The following is a 25,806-nucleotide window of genomic DNA, read 5'->3' on the forward strand; positions in this document are numbered from 1 at the left end:
ATGCTCGGCTGTTCTGAATCTGAAAGGCCTGAGGCTGTGGAAAGTCAAACCTTGTTCCACTGTGTCAGTTCCAGAAGTACATCACAGGGTGTACGGACTGACTGACTCATATAGTATAGAGCTACATGTACTGAAACAGCGCAATGCCTCCCCTGCAAATGGGAGGATTTGCTCATAGATATACCAACAGTCTTTCTCTCACCTCTTCCAATTTACTATCAACGCTACTTAGCTACAGTTCACACATTTCAGTTTCAGACTCGACATGACTTAAGTATTTCTCTTATCAGTGTGACTAGTCCCTATGACTAATGTCAATGTCAGGAAAAGGACCTTCTGGATTCTGTATCAGTATTGTACCTGTTCAATACTGGGCTTCAGGGAAGCTGAAGTCTTGACTTAGGTATGAGAGTCAGCTTGGGTGCCTTGGACTTTCCCTTTCAGTTGCTTACCTGTCACAAATATACAAAAGCTGAAAAGAAAGAATTAATGAGTTGCTGTTATAGATGAAGTCCAATGAGAAGAAACGGGAGAAAATCACAAAATATAAAGACATGGAAACAGAAATAGAACAATTGTGGTAAAAGAAAGAGAGTACCAAGAGTAATAGGTGCCATGGGTGCAATAAAACATCTGGGGTACCACTTGAACACCACTGGAATTGACAAAATTGCCATAAATAAATTGGAAAAAGCAGTTTTACTTAGAACAGCTTATGTCCTGTGACAATATGCCTAATATTATTTTTTTTAAAATCTGCCTACCCCAAGTCCTTGGGAAGAACTCAATAAGTAGACAAAAATGCCAAATACAGTCTAAACATCTGGCTCACTCTATGACCAACCAAATTTATATACCACCCAATTCCCAGCTTTCCCCAAATTCCAAATACCAACATAGAACATTTTCATATTTAGGCTTAAGGGGCTATTGCTTGAAATTCTTTGTACGCAAGCATAAAATAAAATTACAAAATTACAAATGCCTTCCTTTTACACTTCAATAAGATCCACAAAGAATGAGTGCCTCAAAAGAGGTGATTTATGACTCATGTGCTCAAAAGGATAGATTTAGTGATACTGATCCACTTGTTTGTTTTCTGTCCTATTATTTTAACTTTACAGCATAGCAAACTTTTTTCTTTGTGTGTGTGTGTGTGTGTGTGTGTGTGTGTGTGTGTGTGTGTGTGTAAAGGAAGAAGTGGTGAACATTACGAAAGGCCCAAGCAGGTTCTGAAACTAAATAAAAGAAGTGCATGAATCATCCTTGTCCAGAAATGACGAGGAAGACAAAAAAAGATAGCAATTTCTGAGACAAAACCGTTGTTTTATCCAGTAACAGAAGTTCTCTGGACTTAGAATGACTCATCAGAACATCATAACCACATTACCAGCATAAGGCCTAGAAAAGTCCCATGCTATGAAAATTCTGCAGTTATGAAACAAAGATGGCAGAAGGTATGACAACTTTTAAAATACAATGTCTTAACTAATTAGTCCATGTATCAGATAGGAAAATACGACTGTATAATAACAACAGACTATCATGGACAGAATTGAGCCTAGTTTTAATCAAAACAAAGATAGGATTCAAGGTAAAGATACTGCTAATTAAACTTACTTTTGGAGTCACAGTGTGAACTTGCTGAACTATATGTCCTTGATAAAATGTTGCATTTTTCTATGATTTGTCATTTCTCTATTAAAAATTATCCCTATATGAAAATGTTCAATGCTGATGCTGTCAGTCTGATCGAAACTCAGTCCTTCACTGCATGGAAAAGTCAGAGTTCAGATGGACAGTCATGCTAACATTTTCTCCTTTGTAGAATTTTGTAATAGGAATAAATATGAGGAAAGCTAAGATGACGTAGGGGACTTTCAAATGGAAACTATAATTATGTGCACGGTGCACCCCCTATACAATTTTGTATTTTAGCCACGAGGAATGCATAATAAATGTGTCCTCTGGAAATCCTTTTCCATGAGGAAAAAGAGAGAGCCAGTTTGGTCCAGTGATGAAGGTGCTAGCCTAAAAACCAGAAAATTGTGAACCCTAGTCTAGCAGTCAAGACTGGTGGTCCGTAAGAAAATTTTGGTGGCCCGCAGAAAAAATATATTTGCATTTTTTATATTGTACTAAATACCATTTATCTTTTTTAAAAAATCATATTAGTGGTCCACGGGATTTAAAATTATGAATTTAGTGGTCCCTAAGATCCAAAAGATTGGTGACCCCTGCTCTAATCCCACTTTAGGCATGAAAGCTGGATGGGTAACTTTGGACCAGTCATCCTCTATCAGCCCAACTCACCTCAGGCCTGTTGTTGTGGGAAAAATAGGAGGAGGAAGGAATATTAAGCATGTTCACCAAGTTACTTATAAAAATAATAAAGATTTTAAAAAAACAAAAATGTTTTGAAGGGCAATTTATCCTAACTTGCTACTCTCCAAGTATGTCTACTGCAATTTCCATTGTTCTCAGCCATCATGACCTGGAATGGTGCCTAAATAGCCAAAGGCATCTGGAGACTACCAGATTTATTGAGGTTGTTTTAGTGTAACAGCTCTAAGATAATAGCCCATTGTTCATTGTATAAATAAGGCCTTAGTATATTACTTGGTCTCTGTTCAGAAAAGGTTAGCTCACCCCTCTGAATATAAAGAAGATAGCCATTGCTCACTTTTCCCATTGATTTCAACCATGAATGAATGCATTCCTTGGAATTATGGGGATTCTCCTGTCCTATGTTGGCATTAGAAAAAAAGATAAATTAAGAAAGGGCTTAGTAAAAAAAAATAAAGAGTCAGAGTGGGTAACTAATGAGCAAGAGTTTTTTTCTCTCTTCCCAGAAGGCAAGAGGAACAAGTACTGAGTGCAAGCAGTTTGTGCTGCGTTTTCAACTTACTGGTAAACTTTGCTTGTTTGAGCCAAACTATGAATCATTTTTTCTACTTCAGATCTCCTGCTAGTCTTGCCTTAAAATTCCTCCCCTGCTCTCTTACTTCCTATTTTTTAATTCAAATTATCTAGTCCAGATGGAGAAGAAAGTCAATTCCAACACTTGGTCCACCTACACTCAAAACACAACTGCCTTGTAGGCACAATCGTGGTGGTTTGGTTGCAAAGTCGGCATTTCACAACTGCTGGCCTCCCTCTTAATCCCATTTTAGCCCATCTTTATCATTAGCCAAAGAGTGGAAACAGCACAAAGAGCAGTATCTACTATTAATAATAATGACCACAAAATAGACAACATAGTAGAAAATAAAGAAGTCAAAGTGTTCTGGCACTTTAGAATTCAAACAAACAAGCACCTGCCACATAACACCGCAGACTTAATAACTGACAATTGATAAGAAAGACAAAAAAAAGTATGTATAGTGGACCTGGCAGCACCTGGGTGCAATCCCAAAACAATTGGAGCACCACTTGAACACCATTGGCATTAACGGGATATACTGAACAGGTACAACCATATCAGACAGATCTTATGTGAAGAGCCAGACAAAATTTGCTCCATAACCCATACAAATATGGTGAATATGAAAAAAATGAAATTTATGCCAGCTGAACCGTCGCCTGGATTAACAAGGGTTCCGTTGGATGCTATGGCTCCTGGGCATTCTGTGCAAAATGAGCTACTGGGCTCAGCTCCCTCTGCTAGGCAACCAGGGCATGGAGCTGACAAACTACTGGAAGAAAAAGTGAAAAAGTGAAAAATCTGGACTAGGGAAGAAAACATCTCTATTATGAAAGCTTACTATCAGTCTGAGCCAGCAAAAAGTGGATTTCAAAAACGAATGTATCAGATTTGGAAGATGAACCACACGGACTGTGATATCAGTGAATAAAGGCTAATGGACCAACAACGTGTAATTCTAAGCCACAAATTTTTCACTACAGCAGAATTAATAGGAATCGAAGAGAGAGCAACCAATGGTCTGAGTATACCAACAAAGAAGAGTAACATCAAGAATGATTTGCAGACTCAAAAGCAAACTGAGGAAGAAAGGGAGGAAGAGGATGCTGAAATGGATGAAGATAACGAACAAGGAAGCACTGAAGAACAAACACCAACAGATATTGCTCAATTAGCTGAGAAAATAAAGCATCAAATGAAAGATGCTGAAAGAACACGTTTGCCAAAGCTGAACCAAGTGAATCGGAAAGAATTGAGAAAGGTACTAAAAAAGGTCAATGAGGCTGTACAAACCATTCAAACCACTACATTAGCTGAAACAAACCAGCTGATGTATGCAGTCTTCATAACCACCAAAGAATTGGGTTTGAAAATATAAAAGAACCAAAGAGGCAAGAAGAGGAAGCCTAAATGGAAAATTCGGTTGGAATTGAAGATCAAAAAATTTAGTGGAGACTTGAGCAACTTGAAGAACCTAAGGCAAGGTCAGCTAAAGAACAAGCAGATCAAAAGCAGCCTGGAAGCAAGATACGATTTGGAGAATAAAGAGATTGCGATAGTAATTGAAGAGCTGAAGCAGAGGGTTGTTGCCGTTGCTGAAAAGATTAAAAGATATGAAAACTGAGTAACTCAATTCAAGGAAAACTCACAGTTCAGAGCAAATCAGCACCAGTTTTATAAAAGATTAGAAAGTGGAGATGGAGTAACAACAAATGAAAAGCCTGATAAAGAGAAAGCTCTGAAATTCTGGAAGAATTTATGGGAAAACAACAAGAAGCACAACGGAAATGCAAAATGGATCAAACAGATTGAGGATTCTATTAAAGTGCATAAAATGGAAGATGTGAAAATAACAAAAGAAATGGTGCAAAGACAATCAAGAAAAGTGAAGAACTGGAGTGCACCTGGACCAGATGAGTTACATGGCTTCTGGTTAAAGGGACTTACAAGTGTGCACAAAAGATTGGTAGCCCAAATGAACCAGATCTTAAAAACACCTGAAAATGATGAATGGATGACAACTGGAAGAACATTTTTGATCCAAAAAGATAAAGAAAAAGGAAAGGATCCTGGAAACTATAGGCCAATCACCGGTTTGCCAACAACATACAAATTCCTTATGGGTGTCATTGCAAACCAAATTTATGGATACTTGGAAAGAAATAACTTGCTTCCTGTAGAACAGAAAGGATGCTGCAAAAATTCAAGAGGAACAAAGGACCAGCTGCAGATTGACAAACTAATCCTAAAGAATTCAAAGAAAAGATGAACCAACCTGTACATGGCTTGGATAGACTATAAGAAAGCATTTGATTCAGTTCCCCATAGCTGGATCAAGAAATGCCTGAAAATCTTTGGCATCAGCAGCAACATACAAAAATTCATGGAAACTTCAATGAACCTCTGGAAAATGAAGCTTATAGCTAATGAAGAAGTACTGGGTGAAGTTGAAATTAAACAAGGTGATTCCCTTTCACCCATACTTTTTATACTCTCAAAGCTACCACTGACAATCATTTTGAAGAAGATGAACTATGGATACGAACTTGCAAAGAAAGGACTGAAAATTTCGCACTTGGTGTACATGGATCATTTGAAGCTGTTTGGTAAAACAAAAGCTGAACTGAATTTATTAATTGAAAGCACAAAATAATTTAGCCAAGACATTGGTATGCAGTTTGGAATTGACAAATGTGCAACAATGGCAATCAAAGCAGGCAAGGTCATAGAAGATGATGGAATAGAACTTGAGAATGAAGAAATGATAAAGGCAGTAAAACCAGAAGAAGGCTACAAGTACTTGGGGATTTTAGAGGCGTCTGACTTAATGCATAATAAAGTCAAGGAATTAACTTCAGCCAAGTACATTCGATGAATTAGCAAGATATTAAAGTCCAAATTGAATGGAGGAAACATCATAAAAGCCATAAATACCTGGGTCATACCTGTGATTTGATACTCTGCAGGAATAATTGACTGGACTCAAATGGAGTTGGATAATTTGGACAGAAAAACAAGGAAGCTTATGACAATGAATCATGCTTTGCACCCTAAGTTGACCGATTATATCTACCAAGAGCAGAGGGTGGTCAAGGACTCCTACAAGTAAAACAGACCTTGGAAGAAGAAAAACACAGCTTGAATGATTACATCCAGAAAAGTGAAGAACCAATTATTAGGGAAATAAATAAAGGAGGCCTTTTAAAGACAACTAAGTCAAAAGCTGAATATAAGAAAGAAGTAATTGAGAAGCGAGCTGAAAATTGGAAAAACAAAGCTATGCATAGTCAATACTTGAAAAGTATTGAAGGCAAAGCTGACAAAAAGCTAACTTGGAACTGGTTAAGATCAGGTGCACTGAAAAAATAAACAGAAGGCTTTATTTTGATAGCTCAAGAACAAGCCTTAGCCACAAACTGCATGAAGGCAAAAATTCAACATGTTACCACCAACAGCAAATGTCACCTCTGTAATGAGAAAGACGAGACAGTCAACCACTTTATCAGTGGGTGCAGCAAAATTTCACAAACTGACTACCTACAACACCATGACCGCATTGCTAAGATCATTCACTGGAAATTGTGCCAAAAGTTTGGATTTGAGTACAGCAAAAACCACTGGGGACATCAGGTTCAGAAGGTTTTAGAGAATGAGAAAGTCAAGATCTTGTGGGACTTCACAATTCAGACTGACAGACACTTGGCCCACAACACACTTGACATAACAATAATTGAAAAGAAAAAAGTATGGTTCATTAACATTGCAATACCTGGAGATGCACAAATTGAAGATAAACAGCAAGAAAAAAATCACAAAGTACCGGGACTTGCAAATTGAAGTTGAGCGACTGTGGAAAAAGAAATCGTGTGTTGTTCCTGTTGTAACTAGAGCCCTTGGACAATACCTAAAGGGCTACCTCGCTATTTGGAAATTTTAAATTTATCAGACTTGAACATTCTGATTCTATAAAAAACCACCCTACTTGGAACAGCTTATATCCTCCGACGTTACCTTAACAATTCCTAAGTCCTTGGTTAGGACTCAAGTTGTTGAGCTACCAACCAGCCCCAAAGGCTGTGAATCTCACCAAAGATTAACCACATATGATGATGATGATGATAATGATGATGATGATGATGACGACGACGACAGCAGCAGCAGCAGCAGCAACAATAACAACAACAACATGTCATTCTTCAAACTCAGAAATTTCCAGGGTGGATTATAACAAGCTAAAACCAGAAATTGAAAACTATTAAGCTATACAAGAAATTATATTAGAATGAACATTAAAACAAACAATTATGCAGCATCCCACCATACAGTATGCTAAAAATCAACAAATGAGTTGATTTAAATGTTTATGATAATATATAATATTTGCCTCATGTCAACATGAAAATAAACTTGGCACTTGGCATTCTTAATGAACTGTAGAGTATTCTAGAAATTGGCAGATTTACTATCAAAAAGACCTGTTCCTACATGGATGTCTCAGTACCTCAATTTGGAAGAGCTTCCCAAAAAATTGTCTGAAAGGTGTCTAAGAGAATATGCAAAAAAATCAAAAGCATTATTTCAGGTACTAAAAATCCATATTATCAGACTTTATTTAAGGATTGGGGAGGGAAGGGACAAATTTGCATATATTTGACAACCTAACAATTTGACAAAATACTGCAGATTTTTTTTCCTTTTTACAATGTTCAAATAATTTTCCTGTATTTATTAAGAGATATCAAATGAAAATTCCTGAAAATTCACTTAGATTACGCTGCTGCTTCACTTTCTGCCATTTGATTTATAATATTCCATGGGTAAATCCCTGAACTTTATTGAGAATCTTCTTAATAGCAATAGCAGTTAGACTTATATACTGCTTCATAGGGCTTTCAGCCCTCTCTAAGCCGTTTACAGAGTCAGGATATTGCCCCCACAGTCTGGGTCCTCATTTTACCCACCTCAGAAGGATGGAAGGCTGAGTCAGCCTTGAGCTGGTGAGATTTGAACCGCTGAACTGCTAGCAGTCAGCTGAAATGGCTGCAGTACTGCACTCTAACCACTGCGCCACCTCAGCTCTTAACAAGGTGAAACATGCGTACAGCTTTGTGCCTGGATATGCCAGTGCAATCATTATGATGATCTTATAATATATTATAATACATTATATTAATGTAATGTTTATGCCGTATTTACCATAAACTGTATGAATAAAAGAGAGCCAATTCTGATTCAGTGGATTTTTAATTGAAATGGTAGTCTATTTGCACCATAACAAAAAAGCAAGCGAGAGGAAAACATGGAAAGAAAAAGCAGGATAGATATGTTAACTCTAAGAATTGGAACACTAATTGAATTAGGCTGGAATTTGCTGGTGCTGATCACTTGAGTAACTTTGCCCCATCTAAATTTAATAACTGAAGAATGTCTTAAGTCCTTGCCAAACTAGTGAAATCTTCAAAGACAAAAAACACTTGCAAAACAGTATGATATACTGTCTGTAATGTGCACATACCCAGAGGAATCCAAGGTGCGGGGTACAGCAAAGGGAGAAAAAGAAAGCTAAGAAGCGTTTCAAGAACTACCTCCAGCAGTTGGAACACACTGCAGTGAAGTCATACATGAAGAATGCAGCCCATCCCAAGTTGCAGAAGATTCCTATTAGTGATTCGAAGACCACCAAAGCTAAAAATATTCCAGTTGTGTTTTGAAAAGAATAAGGCGGAGGCTTTTCTGTTTGTTTAACTTTTTAAATTTGTTATGCCTTGCTTAATTCTGTAACATAAATATCATTTGCATGGGATGACTTCGGGGGTAATGGTTGGGTTCCATGGCAAAAGAGTAAGGCTGATGGAAGCAGAACACATATGGAAAACATTTGGGAAGTCTGGAATAAGGCATGTTTATTTCAAACATTTGTATCCTGACACTTTGTGAATGGTATTCTTACGATTCATATAAGCAGTTTGGAAAGGGATATGTGTGTGTGTGTGTGTGTGTGTGTGTGTGTGTTCTTACGATTCATTTAAGCAGTTCGGAAAGGGATATGTGTGTGTGTGTGTGTGTGTGTGTTCTTACGATTCATTTAAGCAGTTCGGAAAGGGATATGTGTGTGTGTGTGTGTGTGTGTGTGTGTGTGTTATATTTGTGCTATTCAAGCTATTTAGCTCTCATCAGCTAACCATACCCTTACCGGGAATCGAGCCTGTGCTGTATTGCCTCTTAGGCAGATGTATTAACCACTGAGCTACAGAGCTCGACTCCTTATCAGCCAAGCCAGGGTGAAAGGTATATATTTAAAGTCACAACCCCTGGTATGCCCAAATATGGGAGGAAGATCACTACTTCCATCCTCTGTCCTTCGGCTCGTCACAAGAGACCATCCAGACAGAAACCCAATATTTTTTACTGTTGCCTTTTTGTTACATTTGTTATATTTGTGCTGATAAATAAATAAAGGGAGACTGTGAATTTAACCTTCTCAATCTAACATAAACAAGGCCATAAACTAAGGCACATGGGTCAGATACTTATTGCAAGCTCAAATGTAAGTTCCATGTATTGTGGTTCATGTTGCATGAATTTAGTCATTTGAATCGCTTAAAAAAATAAAACTATTTCCATCTAATGTGTATCACATTCAGTATATAACATCGTAATTTTCTTCATCTGTCTTAACAATATGATGGCAAGTTCCTAAGACATTGCTTGAAACAACAATGTGAAAAACAATCCAGAAGGCAAGCGTTAGGGAAAACAAGTATGAGATAACCTTTTGCATCTAAGCTCTTGGGAACTTCATCTGCAGAGCTTTTGATACTGTCTCTTTCCAATTCACTGGCTTTAAAGGAGGAAGAAATTAACTCAAATGCAGCCCTAGAGGCCTTGTTTCCTCTACATTTCAGGAAAATGAAATGTTTGGGACACAAGAGATCTAAGATTGCTTCATCCTGTCTACAACTTTAGTCCTGAGATGTTAAACCCCTGTGGATCTTCCTGTGGGCTCCCTAGGCCTGTGATGGTGAACCTATGACACGCACGCCAGAGGTGGCACACAGAACCCTCTCTGTGAGCATGCACGCCGTCGCTAGCTGCTCTTCTAGTTTTGCCCCCAAAACAGCCATACACAGCCAAAAAATAGGCATGCACACGCCAGTCGGCTGGTCTTTGGGTTTCTGGTGCTCCGGTGCACGTGCACATGCTGGAAACCCAAGGACCAGCTGCTGGTGCATGCATGCCTGTTTATGGCCGTTTTGGGGGCCAAAACCAGAAGAGCAGCTGGCATGAGCACTGGCCAGCTGGTCTTCGGGTTTCCGGAGCTCTAGGGAGCATGCATGTTCCGGTTTGGGCACTCGGTGCTGAAAAGGTTTGCCATCTCTGCCCTAGGCATTTCTGGGTAGACACTGTTCTCTTTTGCTAGCTGAAACCTTTCAAGACGTTGACACAAAAGCTTAGGATTTGTTCAATAGCTTCATTTTATTTGTTTAAAATATTTATACAGCCATCCATCTTATGATTCACTACCCTGGGCCTCTCACAAAACAATAAAAAATTGTTTCTTAAAAAAGCACTCCAACCACAATAAAAACTTCTGCCACCTTGTTTAAACTTTTTTGTTTTAAGTACTGTTTGAGAGCCTGAATGGGCGCAGAGAGAAGCAGTGAAAGAAACGGGTCCATTACAGTAACAATACAGATATCTCCTGTTACTCCCATAAACAACCATCAGCTGTCAGTATATTAGAGGATGAATGGACGGATACACACACACACACACACACACACAAACACAAAAATATATAGAATCTTACAGTTTGCTGCAGCTAGTTTTCTGTTCTAATTATGTCTTTTTAAATATCTGTAATAAAACTAGCTTATCAAGAATTGTGGATTGTCAAACTTCTATGGTCTATTTCAGTGGTGGGATTCAAAAATTTTACTACCAGTTCTGTGGGCGTGGCTTGATGGGCAAGGCATGACTTGGTGGGTGTGGCTTGGTAGGTGTGGCAGGGGGAGGATACTGCAAAATCCCCATTCCCTCCTGATCAGCTGGGACTTGGGAAGCAGAGAATAGATGGAGGCGGGGCCAGGCAGAGGTGGTATTTACCGGTTCTCCAAACTACTCAGAATTTCCGCTACTGGGTCTCCAGAACTGGTCAGAACCTGCTGAATACCACTGCTGTTCTATTTTCCAAATTCTAAAAGTCACTTCCCTTTCATAATCTTGGACTTTTTTCAATGTTAATTAGAGTAATAGTCTGAGCTGTAACAGTAATTAGCAACTGATGGTATCAGTGATGTGCGGTGAGGTTTATGGCTGGTGAGGCACTGACACAGGGGTTTCAAATTTTTTTAGACTTGTGGACTTCAACTCCCAGAATTCCACAGCCAGACATGCTCAGTTCCAATTTAAAGTGACAGCATTTGTTTTTCTCCTTTGCAAAAAAGTTTTCCTTCATTCTTTTTCTTCTCCCTCCCGCATCTCTCAAACAGACACACACACAGAGAGAAGTTGGTTTGGGTTTAGGTTTATTTGATTTATACGCCACCCTTCTCCCAAGGACTCAGGGTGGCGAAGTTGGATCCCTCTCTCACTCACTCACTCTCAAACAAACACAAACACAGAAGTTGGATTGGATATATTTTCCAATGGCTTGAAAGCAGCTCCTCTGCCATACCCCATCCCCATTCCCCTGCTGCCTTCCGATCTGAGCCTTTGATTCAAAAAGTTTGATTGCATGCAGAGCCACATTGCCTTTTCAAACTTGTAATCAGTGAAGCTGGGCTTATATACTTTTATCCAAGTATATAGTTTGTGTGTGTTTGAAAAGGCAACATGGCTCTGCATGCAATCAAACTTTTTGAATTCCTCCCCCTCCCTCCGACCCACACACGTACCTTTTCCAGCTGTTTCAGAGAGGATTTCAACTCTGCTCTTGCCTGCCATCATGAAAAGAAAAAAATGTAAAAGGAAAAAGGCATGAGCTGAGGTCAGGCTGAGCTAGTTGCTGCCAGAACCTCTAAAAAGCCTCTAAAAAACGCCCTCTACGCGAGGCAGGAGAACGACATGCCTCATCTACGTCAGGAATTTTTTGGCTTTTAACCCTTGCTTAGCTCTGCTTGAGTGATCATAAAGTCAGACTAGATGAGGCACCTCGTTGTCCTGCTGCCTCCTGTAGAGGGCACTTTTTTAGAGGCTTTTTTAAACAGTTAAGCACTAAGCAGAGTCATCCATGGTGATTCTGGCAGCAACTAGCTCAGCCTGACCTCAGCTCTTGCCTTTTTCCTTTTACATTTTTTTTTCTTTTCATGATGATAGTAGTGAGGCTCTGCCTCCCCTGCCTGCACGTCCCTGGATGGTATATATGGAGAACTGTCATCCTTCAAATGTTTCTAAAAGTATAACTTTCAGAAGCAGATACAGGGATTGTAGCTGAGCTACAGATGTAACAGAAATGGTGGTTTAAGCCGCCCTGAGTCTTCCGAGAGTGGGCGGCATATAAACTGAATAAATTCAATTCAATTCAACTATGAGGACACCGCTGTCTGTTATTGACTCTTGTCCAAGTAAATTAAACATCATTTCCTCATCTCCTGTCCCCTGACAGCACTGGATCTCACCGTCCAAGTCAAAGAGCAGCCATTTTAGAAGAAGGGACTTGAAGAACGCTAAGGATGCCTTCTATAGTCTGGTATTTTGCTAAATAAGAAAAAAAATAAGTCTTTAGGCTGATGCATCTTCTTTATTTGTCAGTTCTAATATGTTGTTCAACAGGGATAATTCATACAACTATTTCCAGCTTATATATGATCTACATTTAGAGTTATTCCGTGTTTCTCCAAGAATAGCCCTAGCCCGATTTACACGGCTGTGCCTAATATAAGCCCAACCCCCAAAATAAACTCTAGTGAAGGGGGCTGAGTATGGTCAGCATAGGGGATGGCAAGCTCCTTGGGCCGATGGTGTCTGGCAGCAGCCACAGCCTGCACAGCACAGATGAGTTGAGTACCTACGCAAGCAGCAGGCGGAAGCAGAGGTTTGGTGGGGGGGGAGGCAGGAGATCTGGACATACCGTGTGGGCCACGATAAAGCTGAGTGGTGGTGGTCCAGAGTGGCGATGGGCCATGGGAAGATCATCTTTATGTGGTGACACAGCAGCAGATAGAAGCAGAGCCAGACGTGAGGCAGGCAAGCAGACACAATGTATGGGCCACAGGAAAGCTGAGTGACAGTGAGCCAGAGTGACATGTGGCCACAGGAGAGTCAGGATTGCCTGCCTTCTGCTCGGTGCCTTCTGCTCTGTTGCAACCTCAGAGTGCACTGGTGAAGGGATCGGCAGACTGCAGCTGCTGCTGAATTCCGTCAGTTCCCATGTGATTGCTGGCTCTTGTGTACACGCTGTGGGGTGGGGTGCCCAGCCAGGCTGATCATTCTGAAAAATCATATTTCCCCTAAAATAAGCCCTAGTGCTCATTTTGAGGCCAAGTCTTATTTTCAGGGAAACATGGGTAGTAATAACTAACCAGATTTATTTTGGCAATATAGTTTGTTTTTCCTACTAGGGCTAAACACTATAAGGCACAGAAGTCATTTTGAAAGAAGATAATCATTCTTCCAAGATGAAGGGAATTAACATTAGTTGGATTTATTCATAACCATATCTTGACCCTTTGTATACAGGTAGTCCTTGATTTAAATTTGAAATTTGAAATTTAATAAAATTTGTATGCCGCCCACTCCCATGGGACTCTGGGCGGCTTACAGACAAGATAAAAAGCATTTAAAAATTAAAAAAATAAAATACAGTTGTTAAAATTGCACACCATCCATTCGGTCTAAGTGGGGCTGGACATTAATCAACAGCCCCAGGCCTGCCGGAACAGCCAGGTCTTGGTGGCTTTTCGGAAGGCCGGGAGAGTGGTAAGGGTCCGGATCTCTATGGGTAGATCGTTGCACAGGGCCGGCACAGCTACAGAGAAGGCCCTCCCCCGGGGGGCCGCCAGCCGGCATTGTCCGGCCGACGGCAACCGGAGGAGGCCCAATGTGTGAGATCTTATTGGTCGTTGGGAGGTATATGGCAGGAGGCGGTCTCTCAATCATTACAACCATTTTTAGTGACCATTTGAAGTTACAATGGTACTGAAAAAAAGTGACTTGCAGCACCTCCATGGTCATATCAAAATTCAAACACTTAGCAAAGTGGCATGTATTTATGACAGTTGCAGAATGCCAAGGTCATGTGATCCCCTTTTGACACCTTCTGACAAGAAAAGTTAATGAGGAAGTCAGATATACTTAACAATCTGATTATTAACTTAAAACTGCAGGGATTCACTTAACAACTGTGTCAAGAAAGGTAAAATGGGGCAAACACACAACAACTATCTTCCTTAGCAGTGGAAATTTTGCACTCAGTTGTGGTCATAAGTTGAGAAGTACCTGTAGTTGGATTTCTGACAGCAGGCTACAAAGGGTATGATGGTCAGAAGGATATAAAGCTTCCAAATGAAGGGATGGAGTTAAATTTGGGTTGTTATATCTTCACCTTAACTGGCAAACCTTCCATCTTCTGCATCAGCCTCTGTAATATATATGAGCTGGAAAGCTACAGGACAGCTCTAATATCTGATACGAAGTAAGGAAGTGAGTAAGCCAAGGCTGTGCAAAGCCACATATTTGGGTATGACTTCACCCACAACCCATATGCAAAGCCATTTTTGAGGGAGAGGAAAGTTTAACTCCAAAGAAAAATATTTTCTGGTTGAGTCTTTTACTGTTTAGATTCCTTCGATAGCCCTCAACTGAGAACTCTGTTTTTTACGTGCAAATTCATAGTTGGAAACTTGAAGTGGAAGCCAGAATCCTCCTAGTTTATACTTGGACTTCAGGATAAAAAACGTCTTTAAATAATGCCAAGAATATAGGTCAGTGTGGTTGGTCTAATATTTATGGAAAACTTTACACTTATTTTCAGAAATTGAGAAAATATACCTGGATATTTTATAGCACAAATGTTGAAGTATATTGAGCAAAAACTTGAATATAACTATAACATTTCTCTACTTGATACCTCTAGGGATAAGATAAACGTCCATTAATCCCATCTATAGATAGTGTCTAAAATGCATTAGTATTTTGAGACCCAGATGTTAAACAATACACTATACAATATCAGTTTGGGTTTTCCCTAAGGCTAACTGTAAACCAAAAAGAATAATTGTACAAATTATCATGACAGACCTTCTATCACAAGTTAATTATTCAAACAGTTAGTGCTAGTATTTGCTCTCTTTGGACACCAGCCAAAGCTCAGCACCCTGTCATGGCCTAATTACAATTACAATAGCAGAGTTGGAAGGGACTTTGGAGGTCTTCTAGTCCAACCCCCTGCCTAGGCAGGAAACCCTATACTGTTTCAGACAAATATATATCCAACATCTTCTTAAAGATTTCCAGTGTTGGGGCATTCACAACTTCTGGAGGCAAGCTGTTCCACTAATTAATTGTTCTAACTGTAAGGAAATTTCTCCTCAGTTCTAAGTTGCTTGTCTCCTTGATTAGTTTCCACCCATTGCTTCTTGTTCTACCCTCAGGTGCCTTGAAGAATAGTTTGACTCCCTCTTCTTTCTGGCAACCCCTGAGATATTGGAACACTCCTATCATGTCTCCTCTAGTCCTTCTTTTCATTAAACTAGACATACCCAGTTGCTGCAACCGTTCTTCATATGTTTTAGTCTCCAGTCCCCTAATCATCTTTGTTGCTCTTCTCTGCGCTCTTTCTAGAGTCTCCACATCTTTTCTACATTGTGGCAACCAAAACTGAATGCAGTGTTCCAAGTGTGGCCTTACCAAGGCATTATAAAGTGTATTAACACTTCACATGATCTTGATTCTATCCCTCTGTTTATGTGGTCTAGAACTGTGTTGGCTTTTTTGGCAGATGCTGCACACTGCTGGCTCATATTTAAATGGTTGTCCACTAGGACTCCAAGATCCCTCTCACAGTTACTACTATTGAGCAACATACCACCTATAGTGTACCTGTGCATTTCATTTTTCGTGCCTAAATGTAGAACCTTACTTTTTTCATTGAATTTCATTTTATTATATAGTGCCCAATGTTCAAGTTTGTCAAAATCCTTCTGTATCTTAAGCCTATCTTCTGGAGTGTTGGCTATTCCTGCCAGCTTGGTGTCATCTGCAAATTTGATGAGTTCCCCATTTATTCCTTCATCCAAATCATTGATGAAGATGTTGAAGAGTACTGGGCCCAAACAGAGCCTTGGGGTACTCCACTGCATACTCCCCTCCATGAAGCTGCAGTTCCACTGAGGACTACATGTTGAGTGTGGTTGGTCAGCCAGTTACGAATTCATCTGGTGGTGATACTGTCTAACCCACATTCTCCTACTTTATCTAGTAGTAGGTTATGGTCTACCTTATCAAAAGCCTTACTGAAGTCCAAGTAAACTATATCGACAGTATTCCTCTGGTCCACTAATTTTGTCACTTTGTCAAAGACTACAATAAGATTAGTCTGGCATGATCTGTTTTTGATAAACTCATGTTGGCTTTTGGCTATTACTTCTAGGTGTTCGCTAATTTGTTCCTTGATTATCTTTTCCAGAATCTTTCCTGGTATTGAGATCAGGCTGATAGGCTGTAATGCTGAACATTTGCCCTCATTTATTTTGGGATTGTCGAGATAGATTTGTATGAAAATAGATCTTGGTCTCTCCCCCCTACTCTCTTCTCTACTTATATAGCTGTAGTAGTTCATGTGATAGTGACTGAGATGTAGTTCATGAGATAATCTTGGCTTCTATATCAAATAGGGTTAATAGTCTCAGGAAATCTGAATATATATAGAGATTGCAGAATAATAGGATCTATGGTGCTAAGGATATTATAGGTTTTGCGGGTGAACAATTGTGACAATGCTGTATTCACCCTTTGATGTACACTTTTGGAAAGTTGTGATTCAAAATGGGAAACTTATCCCATTTCACAATGATTGCCTTTTTATTCACTTCATTTTAACACAAGGGTGTGAAACTCACTGCCTGCGGGCTGGGTGCATCACACGCTGGCCATGCCCACCCCTAGTTTAGCGAAGGAGGAAAAAGTCACGCTACGTCATGACAACATTTTAAAACAACATGTTAGTTTATATATAATATGCATTGTTTCTCTTAGAAACCGGGCAGTGTTAACATATTCTATATCCAGGAAATTAGGCATCTAAAATGTTTAACATCAGGTCACATTTAAATTCCATAGCAAAATGAGAAGTATCTTTTCCAGTTTTGATTTTTTTTAACAATGTGTGTCAAATGTATTTTTTAAGCCATCACTAAGTCATCAAGCCAGGGGCTGAAAGAAGATGAAGCCTGAGGCTTCTGACCCATTTGACTATATTTGTAAAGACCTGTCATTTCCACTCTGAACTCAAGAAATACATGCTTTTTAAAAGGACACTGTCAGTATAATAAATGGTCAAATTTTTCTGGTATGTGCTGTGAAGGAACATAGCATCCAAACCCTTGTGAAAGAATTCAGAAAACATGCAAATTCTGTCCTATCAGTAGCTCTTAGTCATTCTGCTAGAGGAAATTGCTCCTGCAGGGCCACTGCTTCAGTACATCATGTACATTGGCAATTCTGCATTCTTCACCACTTTCAAGCCAGAAGAATGTTCGAAACTTTCTCTTAAAAAAAAAAGGGTTGTGACTTAGCACAGCTGGAAGCAAGTCTTTTCGCTCACTTCTACTCAGCACATTGCAATACTCCCTGTGAGCTCACTGCATGCAACTTGCCTAATAGCTGAGATAGCAGAGTAGAGGAATTTACTTTCGATCAGCAATATTTATTTAATTAAGCCTACATTCCTTTTGGACAAGGAGATAGCAAAATTGGCTTGATAGGAAGTCCAACCAATTTACCAAAGGAAACAGGTTTATAATGTGAAGAAATGCAACCTTTTCTAATGGCTATCTGTTGTTTTTCCAAACCCAGTCCTTATTTCTCTGTGAGATTTTTTTTTAAGTTTTTTATTTTTTAAATCTTTTTTACAAATATCAATGTGTGTGAACAGTTTGGCACCTGAGTGTCATGCATTCTAATACAAATAAAACTAATAAAATTAATCATAATGATTACACTCAGTCAATTTATATATTTCTAATAGTAATACATAATTATATTAAGTTGAAGTCTGTCATTCAATTATTCCATATTTTCTCTTGCTATTTCTCTTATTTTATTTTATAAAAAAGTATACATTAATATTCCCCCTTTCTCTTATTTCTATCTCTTATTCTAACTTTTAATTATGTCATCCTTTATTAAAAGACGTCTTCTTTCTATCCTACCTAGCTTCTATCTAAAAAAGGAAAGGAGAGAGAGATAAAAAGAAAAGCAAATCAGAACAATAACAATAAAAAGAAATCATTTATCCATCATCTCTTGCCCACTTCAATACTTTAATTGTTATGCTTTTTTTTACTTGCCTCCCATATTCTCTGTGAGATTCTTATGAAGGTATATATACTTTATGCCAATTTCCTGGTTCGCTCATGTGTGCGTGTGTGTGATGCTTCTGTGCAAAAGCATTTGGGCGGGTGGGCAGAGCCTCCCACCACCATCGGTTCGCTCAATCCGGGCTGAACCGACAGAAACCCACCTCTGTTGTACGCTCATACTACTAGCAATCATGTACGGTCTTAATTGTGTTTCTATGGAGATTTTCATTATTCTCTCTCTCATATGGAAAGGATCCAGTTATTGCTGACATTGGTTTGCATAATCTTTACGCTTTCTTACTAGTGTTTTTATCTTCCCTTCCTTGTTCTTAAAATCCTAGAACATAGAAATAATAGGGTTGGAAAGGATCTTGGAGGACTTCTAGGCCAGCTCCCAGCCCATGGCTGGATATCCTATATGATTCCAGGTAAAGGGCTGACTCTTCTTGAAAACCTAGAGAGAAGACACCTAGAGAGTGGTTGGAGGGCCAGCCGGTCCGAATCTGATCGAACACTAGTAAGAATTCATATTAAATCCTACTTAGTGGCGATAAAAGTGGCGAAACGGCAACATTTTTCCGCTCTTATTGCATCCTCAGATAACTGTCCAGCCGCCCTGTTTAGGGTGACCCGCTCCTTACCAAGGAGCTGGGAAAGACCCCTTGCAGGGTAGGGCTGAAGAATTTGTTCAGTATCTGCAGGATAAAATCGCTCAGATCCGGACGGGCCTGGACTCTGACAGGGTAGATTTGGGCGAGTCGACAGGGATGAATCTTGTGGAGACCATCTGGGATAAGTTTGATCCTGTGACCTCCCAAGGGCATGGACAGGATTATGGGGAGACTCAGTGCTGCCACTTGTGTGCTGGACCCGTGTCCTTCTTGGTTAGTCTCGGCTTCCCGGGAGGTGACTCGAGGCTGGCTCCAGGCGATTACCAACGCTTCTTTGAGAGAGGGGTTCTTTCCCACTGCCTTGAAGGAGGCGGTGGTGAGGCCCCTCCTTAAGAAGCCTTCCCTGGACCCAGCTTCTTTAGCCAACTATCATCCGGTCTCCAACCTTCGCTTTGTAGCGAAGGTTGTTGAGAATGCGGTAGCCCGTCAGCTTCCCCAGTCCCTGGATGAAGCTGTCTACCTGGATCCGTTTCAGTCAGGTTTCAGGCCCAGATATAGCACAGAGACGGCATTGGTCACGTTGGTCGATGATCTCTGGCGGGCCCGGGATAGGGGCTGTTCCTCTGTCCTGGTCCTATTAGACCTCTCAGCGGCTTTCGATACCATTGACCATGGTATCCTACTGTGACGACTCGAGGGGTTGGGAGTGGGGGGCACCATTTTACGGTGGTTCTCCTCCTATCTGTCAGATCGGTCGCAGTTTGTGTTGACTGGAGGGCAGGGATCGACCCTGAGACGTGTCACTTGTGGGGTGCCCCAGGGGTCGGTTCTCTCACCCCTCCTGTTCAACATATATATATATGAAACCACTGGGTGAGATCATCTGTGGTTTTGGGGTACGGTATCATCAATATGCTGATGATACCCAACTTTTCATCTCTACCCCAAACCACCCAAACGATGCCCTCGACGTGATATCCTGATGCCTGGAGGCTGTGCGGATCTGGATGGGGAGGAACAGGCTCAAGCTCAATCCCTCTAAGACGGAGTGGCTGTGGTTTCCGTAATCCCGATTTGTGCATCTTGTTCCATCTTTGATGATCGGGGGAGACATTTTAGCCCCCTCAGAGAGGGCCCGCAATCTGGGCGTCCTCCTGGATACGCAGCTTAGTTTAGAAGAACACCTGACGGCCATGACCAGGGGGGCTTTTTACCAGGTTTGCCTGGTATGTCAGTTGCGCCCCTTTCTGGATCTGGATGTTCTGTGCACAGTCACCCATGCCCTCGTTTGTCTCACCTGGACCACTGTAACGCTCTCTACATGGGGCTGCCCTTGAAGAGCACCCAGAAGCTTCAACTGGTCCCGAATGCGGCTGCGCGGATTGTCATGGGGGCACCCAGGTACTCCCATGTTACACCCATTTTAGGGGGCCTGCACTGGTTGCCGGTTGTCTTCCGGGTGCGATTCAAGGTACTAATTATGACCTTTAAAGCGCTCCATGGCTTAGGCCCAGGGTACCTGCAAGACCACCTACTGCCACCGGTAGCCTCCTATCGTCCAGTGCGATCCCACAGAGTTGGCCTCCTCAGGGTGCCGTTGGCCAGACAGTGTCGACTGGTGACCCCCAGGGGGAGAGCCTTCTCTGTGGGAGCGCCTTCCCTCTGGAATGAGCTGCCCCCGGAGCTTCGTATAATCCCCGGCCTCCGATCCTTCCGATGCGCCCTAAAAAGTTGGCTTTTCCAGCAAGCCAGCCTGGCCTGAACAAAACAAATCAAAGTATTGATTATTGTTAATTTTAATTTGAATTTTTTTAAAAAAATGTGTCATTGTTAATTTTAATTGGGTTTGGGGATATCCTATGTAATTTCTTTTTAACTTTTAATGTTGTACTCCGCCCTGAGTCCTTGGGAGAAGGGCGGCATATAAATCGAATAAACCTCAACCTCAAACCTCAAAACCTCCTGTAATGGAGAACCCACAATTCTGCAGGCAAACGTTCCATTGATTAATTGTTTTCACTGATAGGAAATTTCTCCTTAGTTCTAGGCTGGATCTCTCTTAAATAATCTTCCACTTGATACTCTAATGACAAAACATGGAACACTGGTTATCAACAGCTCTATGGGCAGAGCCACCCTTATTTCTCAAATCCTATACAAGCATAATAAATATATTTAATATGATTTGTATAATACATAGGTAGCAGTTGTATCTGGATATGGTGTCATATATTTTCTTTAGAAAGTTGAACATCTTTTAAAATTCTCATTCTACTCCATTTTTATCAGATCAATATTAATATAGTTCCCTCTAATCTACAAAAGAATGTAACTTTTGGGCACAAATCAACTGCAAAGGCAAGCCTGATCAAAATCAATATAATACACATATTGTTGTTACTTTTTAGTGCAAACTAGAAATGGCACTAAATTTTCCTCTCTCTTTACTGGTCACTTTTAAAAATGGTACCCTAACTCCAAACTTATGAGTGCACAGATTGATTTTTTTTTTATTACGGTAAGTCTGTCCTCCTTATCAGTGTCATTTTAATTTAAGTTTTAAAATACATTGATTGTAAACACATTCCAATCAAACAATGGATTTGACTAGCTCAGTGTAGAACTGGAATATAATTTACATGTACGTTTACCTGACATACTTGGTCAGTTCTGGCATTAATGGTAGATTACTTTCCATCCATTTGTGACAGAGCAGTGTAACAAGTAGAGGGCCTTCTCTGTTGCAGCTCCGGCCCTTTGGAACGAACTCCCCGCGGAGATTTGGACCCTCACCTCTCTCCTTGCCTTCCGAAAAGCCGTTAAAACCTGGCTATGTCGGCAGGCCTGGGGTTGATGAGCTCCCTTCCCCTCTCGACAGGTGTGGTTGTTGGCTATCTTAAATGCTTGTCTTGTATTTGTGTGTTCCCTTTCCCGCTTGAGTTGTTTGCCGCCCTGAGTCCCTGCAGGGAATAGGGCGGCATATAAATAAAACAAACCTCAACCTCAACCTAACAAGGCACTTTCCAGCCTCAGCTTCAAAAGAGTCTGAAACTAACCCACAATAATCTTCACTTCAGCCAGCCTCAACATGCATTGATCTGCATCACCTTTTTTAAAATAGGAAATAGAAATATCCAATCAGTCTCCTGCTCTTTTGAGTGTCTAGTCAGTTTCTCACACAAATTCCATACAAAAAGAAATTAAATATAATGCTAGAGCACTACCCTCTGCATAATTTTCAATAGGGTTTTTTTTGTTTTGTTTTTTGGTATGTGGGGCATTGTCTGATGGTTTGCCAAAAAATGTGGGAGCGTGCTATGTGATGGAACATCAGTTGTGTAAAAAAAAATTACAAAAACTTACGCTAACAAAAAAACAAAGCACTGACATTATCCAAAATGTTTCTGAAACTCAGTAACCTTAACATGTTGTTGAATGAATTCTGAGAGCTGAAGTTCACACATCTTAAAGTTGCAGAGGTTGAGAAACACTGCTCTAGAGGTGCCTAGCAACCTTGCTTCTATTTCTTTATGACATTTTAAAGCTCTGGGAGTTGGGATAGTAAAATGCCCGCGTGCTGGCAATTTGGGAACTAGGTAGTCTTTCCAAAATGTGAGATTACAGATAATCCTTGATTTATGACCATTTGTTTAACAATGTTTGGAGTTACAATAGTGTGAAAAAAGTCACATGACCCTATCCTCAAAGTTTGATCAATGCCCCACCCCCCACAGTCATGTGATTGTAATTTGGGAGTTTGGCAAGTGGCTCACATTTCTAATGTTTATGGTATCCTGCGGTCAGGAGATTGTAACTGGTAGCCTTCTCAAATGGTGGAAGCCAGATTTTCTTAACAAGCGGGCTAAAAATGGTCATAAATATCACGCAATGACTTGTTTAATGACAACATTACTTAACAACTGAAATTCCAGTCCCAATTATGGTCATAAGTCAAAGACTTTCTGTAGAAGAGTGTGTTGCTACAAGAGCAATGTTTTAAAAAAAGGTCAATGTTTTATGCGTAAGTCTTATTTTAATGCATTTATTTTTTTTTAATATAAAAATAATATCTCACTGGACAGTAAAGTACATTTTTAACAATAAAAATAAATACTAAATATAAATTGAAAATGTGGTCCTACAGTCTATATGCCTGTGGCTGACCATAGCTAAAATGTATTTTTAACTTTTAGAGTTACGTATTTGTTTTGGTTTATAAACTCTGTAAATGTATTCTAATCTAATGTTTGATAAACATTTGTCATCTTTAGTGCCCTTGTCACAAGATGTCATCCAGAATGTGTAAATCCACTAATAAACATTTCTCAAGAACTTAACGGTTTATTTCCTCTGTTTTTGGTTACTCTGTGAACTTTTTCCCCAGTCACGTAAAAGAGTAACTTGGTATGCATAGAAGCCATTTATAGTGGGGAAACAAATCAGGAGAAATGGTTTAATCCCACTCATTGTGCATTGTTCTTCATTTCCTTTTTTTTAAAAAAAAATGAAAACAAATAAATTGTATGTTCAGTTCATAAAACTCCATGTATCATCTAGTTTAATCCTTAGTTATACCGTCTCGGCTTTCTGTTATGTAGCCTACATATAAATTACCCACTTTGATCACCCATAGCATGAATAAGGCGAACGTGTTTTACATCATTTCTAAAAAAAACAAAGAAACTGATAGTGCTTGAAGATTGTATGAGTAGTCTTTTACAATACACGTGCATAGGCCACAAATCCTGGCTTCTATTTGTTTAGCAGGAACATGAAGCAGTTCTTATCTGAATAATATTATTTGCTTTTCAGCTGAACTTTTCTTTCTTTCACTGCTCCTTCTTTACGTGACACAATGTACCTTGTGAGCAATAGGACTAGGAGGTCTAGTTTCATACACTCTGGAGTGTTTTATATGTTTCAGTTACCTTACAGGAACGAACCCTTTCTAAATAAAAGTTTGTCTCATTGGGATAATGGCCTTTCACAAAATTGGCTCCAAGCTTGCTTGTTTAAATCTATCTTGGCTGTCTCTGTTTTGGATGTGTGTATTTGGATGGGGGGAAAATTCTTTATTCTTGAAAAACAGAAGAAGACTCCTTTATCTGTATAATATAACTGCTACAAGAATAAAACATGTGTAAATTTTGTGTGTCCTTATAATCCGAGATAAAAGTTGTAGATTTTATACTAAGGGCAGGTGTACTTACACACACTTAAATTAAAATCCCATCTTCTTATTTTTGAATTGGCAAAAAAGAAAAACCCCATTGGCATAAAATTACTTGTCCCCACGCCAATTCCTATCTTGTTTCTGTTGCATCTGATCTGAGTCCCTGCTGAATGGTGCTATCCTGATTTGTGAGTAGGTCAGTCATAATGAGAAAGGAGAAATAAGAGGGGTTTTCTCTTCTCCTCTGATTTTGTGCTGTGCCTTTTCATCACAGATTTGTTTTTCTAATCAGGGCCCTGCAACAGCCCTGGGATTTCCCCCTCTAAACCGAATGTCTCTTCTTGCTCCCATGCCATATTTTGGCATGTTAAAAATGCCCAAAGTCAATCTCAGAAGGAGCCCTGGAGACCAAAGAGGCAGACCCTACCCAGGACTATGGAGTTCACTAGATACTCCAGGGTTAGAACCTGACTAGCTATTGGTTAATTATGAACAGTGGTGATTGAAATTGACAAATACAGGGAGGGTAGCAAATAAGGGTTATGCACTACTTCAGTGAAGTACTGAAGTTTTGCTGTACTGGGAACCTGGTGTCAAAGAGGAAGGGAGGAAGGAAGGGAAGGAGGGAGGGCGGGAGGGCTGAAAGTTATTCAGAAGAACTTGGAGAATGCAAAGGCTAGGAGAGCAGTAGCTGAGGTGGAAGTCAGCTACTGAGCAGAGGAAAAAACCTTCCCCAAATTATGCCTACTACTAGGCTGGAGACAATGTAAGGATAGCATAATCCTTAGGAGTTATGTTGGCATTGGATGACTGGGGCATCCTTGAGATACATAAAATCCATACAGATTTAAACAGATTTTAGGGAAGTAAGAGGCTCCTTAGATAAAATAATGATATAATGATAAGTAATGCTGGCATTGTGTCAAATAAAAAATGTTTAATTAGCAGAATAAGTCAGGGAACGCCCTTTCCTGAGCCTCACTATGTAGGGTTCAATGTTTCCAAATAAGAATGTGAATCTCAGAAGAAACATCCTTATTTAATTATGCACCCATAAAAGCCGGTGAAGAAAAAGGAATGGCTAAGATTATGAATGACCTTCTTAGCCAAACCATGTCAGCTGGACTTCGGGGAGTGACATCACACTTTCTCTTTCTTCAGAAACTTGCTCTTTCTGGCATGTTATGAAACTTTTCCATATTCAGTTTACGGTATAGATTATATTCCCTTAAATGTGAGTCATCCTATTGAAGAAAATCAGATTTCCCCCACCCTTAAGAATGTTCTGACCTGGTCCTCATCCCATTGGGAGACTATAGTAAGACTCTGTTCCCACTTTTATTTAACCATGGCATAATCTCCTCCTGATTATGTTGTTCTTAATTTGTCCTTAGTCTATATGTGAGACAAGTTTAAGACTACATTTCCCCCACCCCAACCACAATCTTTTCCACTTCGGTTTTCATCAAGTAACTTTTGTTATTTTGTTCTTTTCTCCCAAGTCTATTTTTGCCCAAGATCCACACTTGATATTACTAACAACAATAAAAGTTTGTTCAAACTTTTACTCAAAGCCTC

Source organism: Thamnophis elegans, chromosome 2, assembly GCF_009769535.1.
Source record: "Thamnophis elegans isolate rThaEle1 chromosome 2, rThaEle1.pri, whole genome shotgun sequence".
NCBI classification, from domain to species: domain Eukaryota; kingdom Metazoa; phylum Chordata; class Lepidosauria; order Squamata; family Colubridae; genus Thamnophis; species Thamnophis elegans.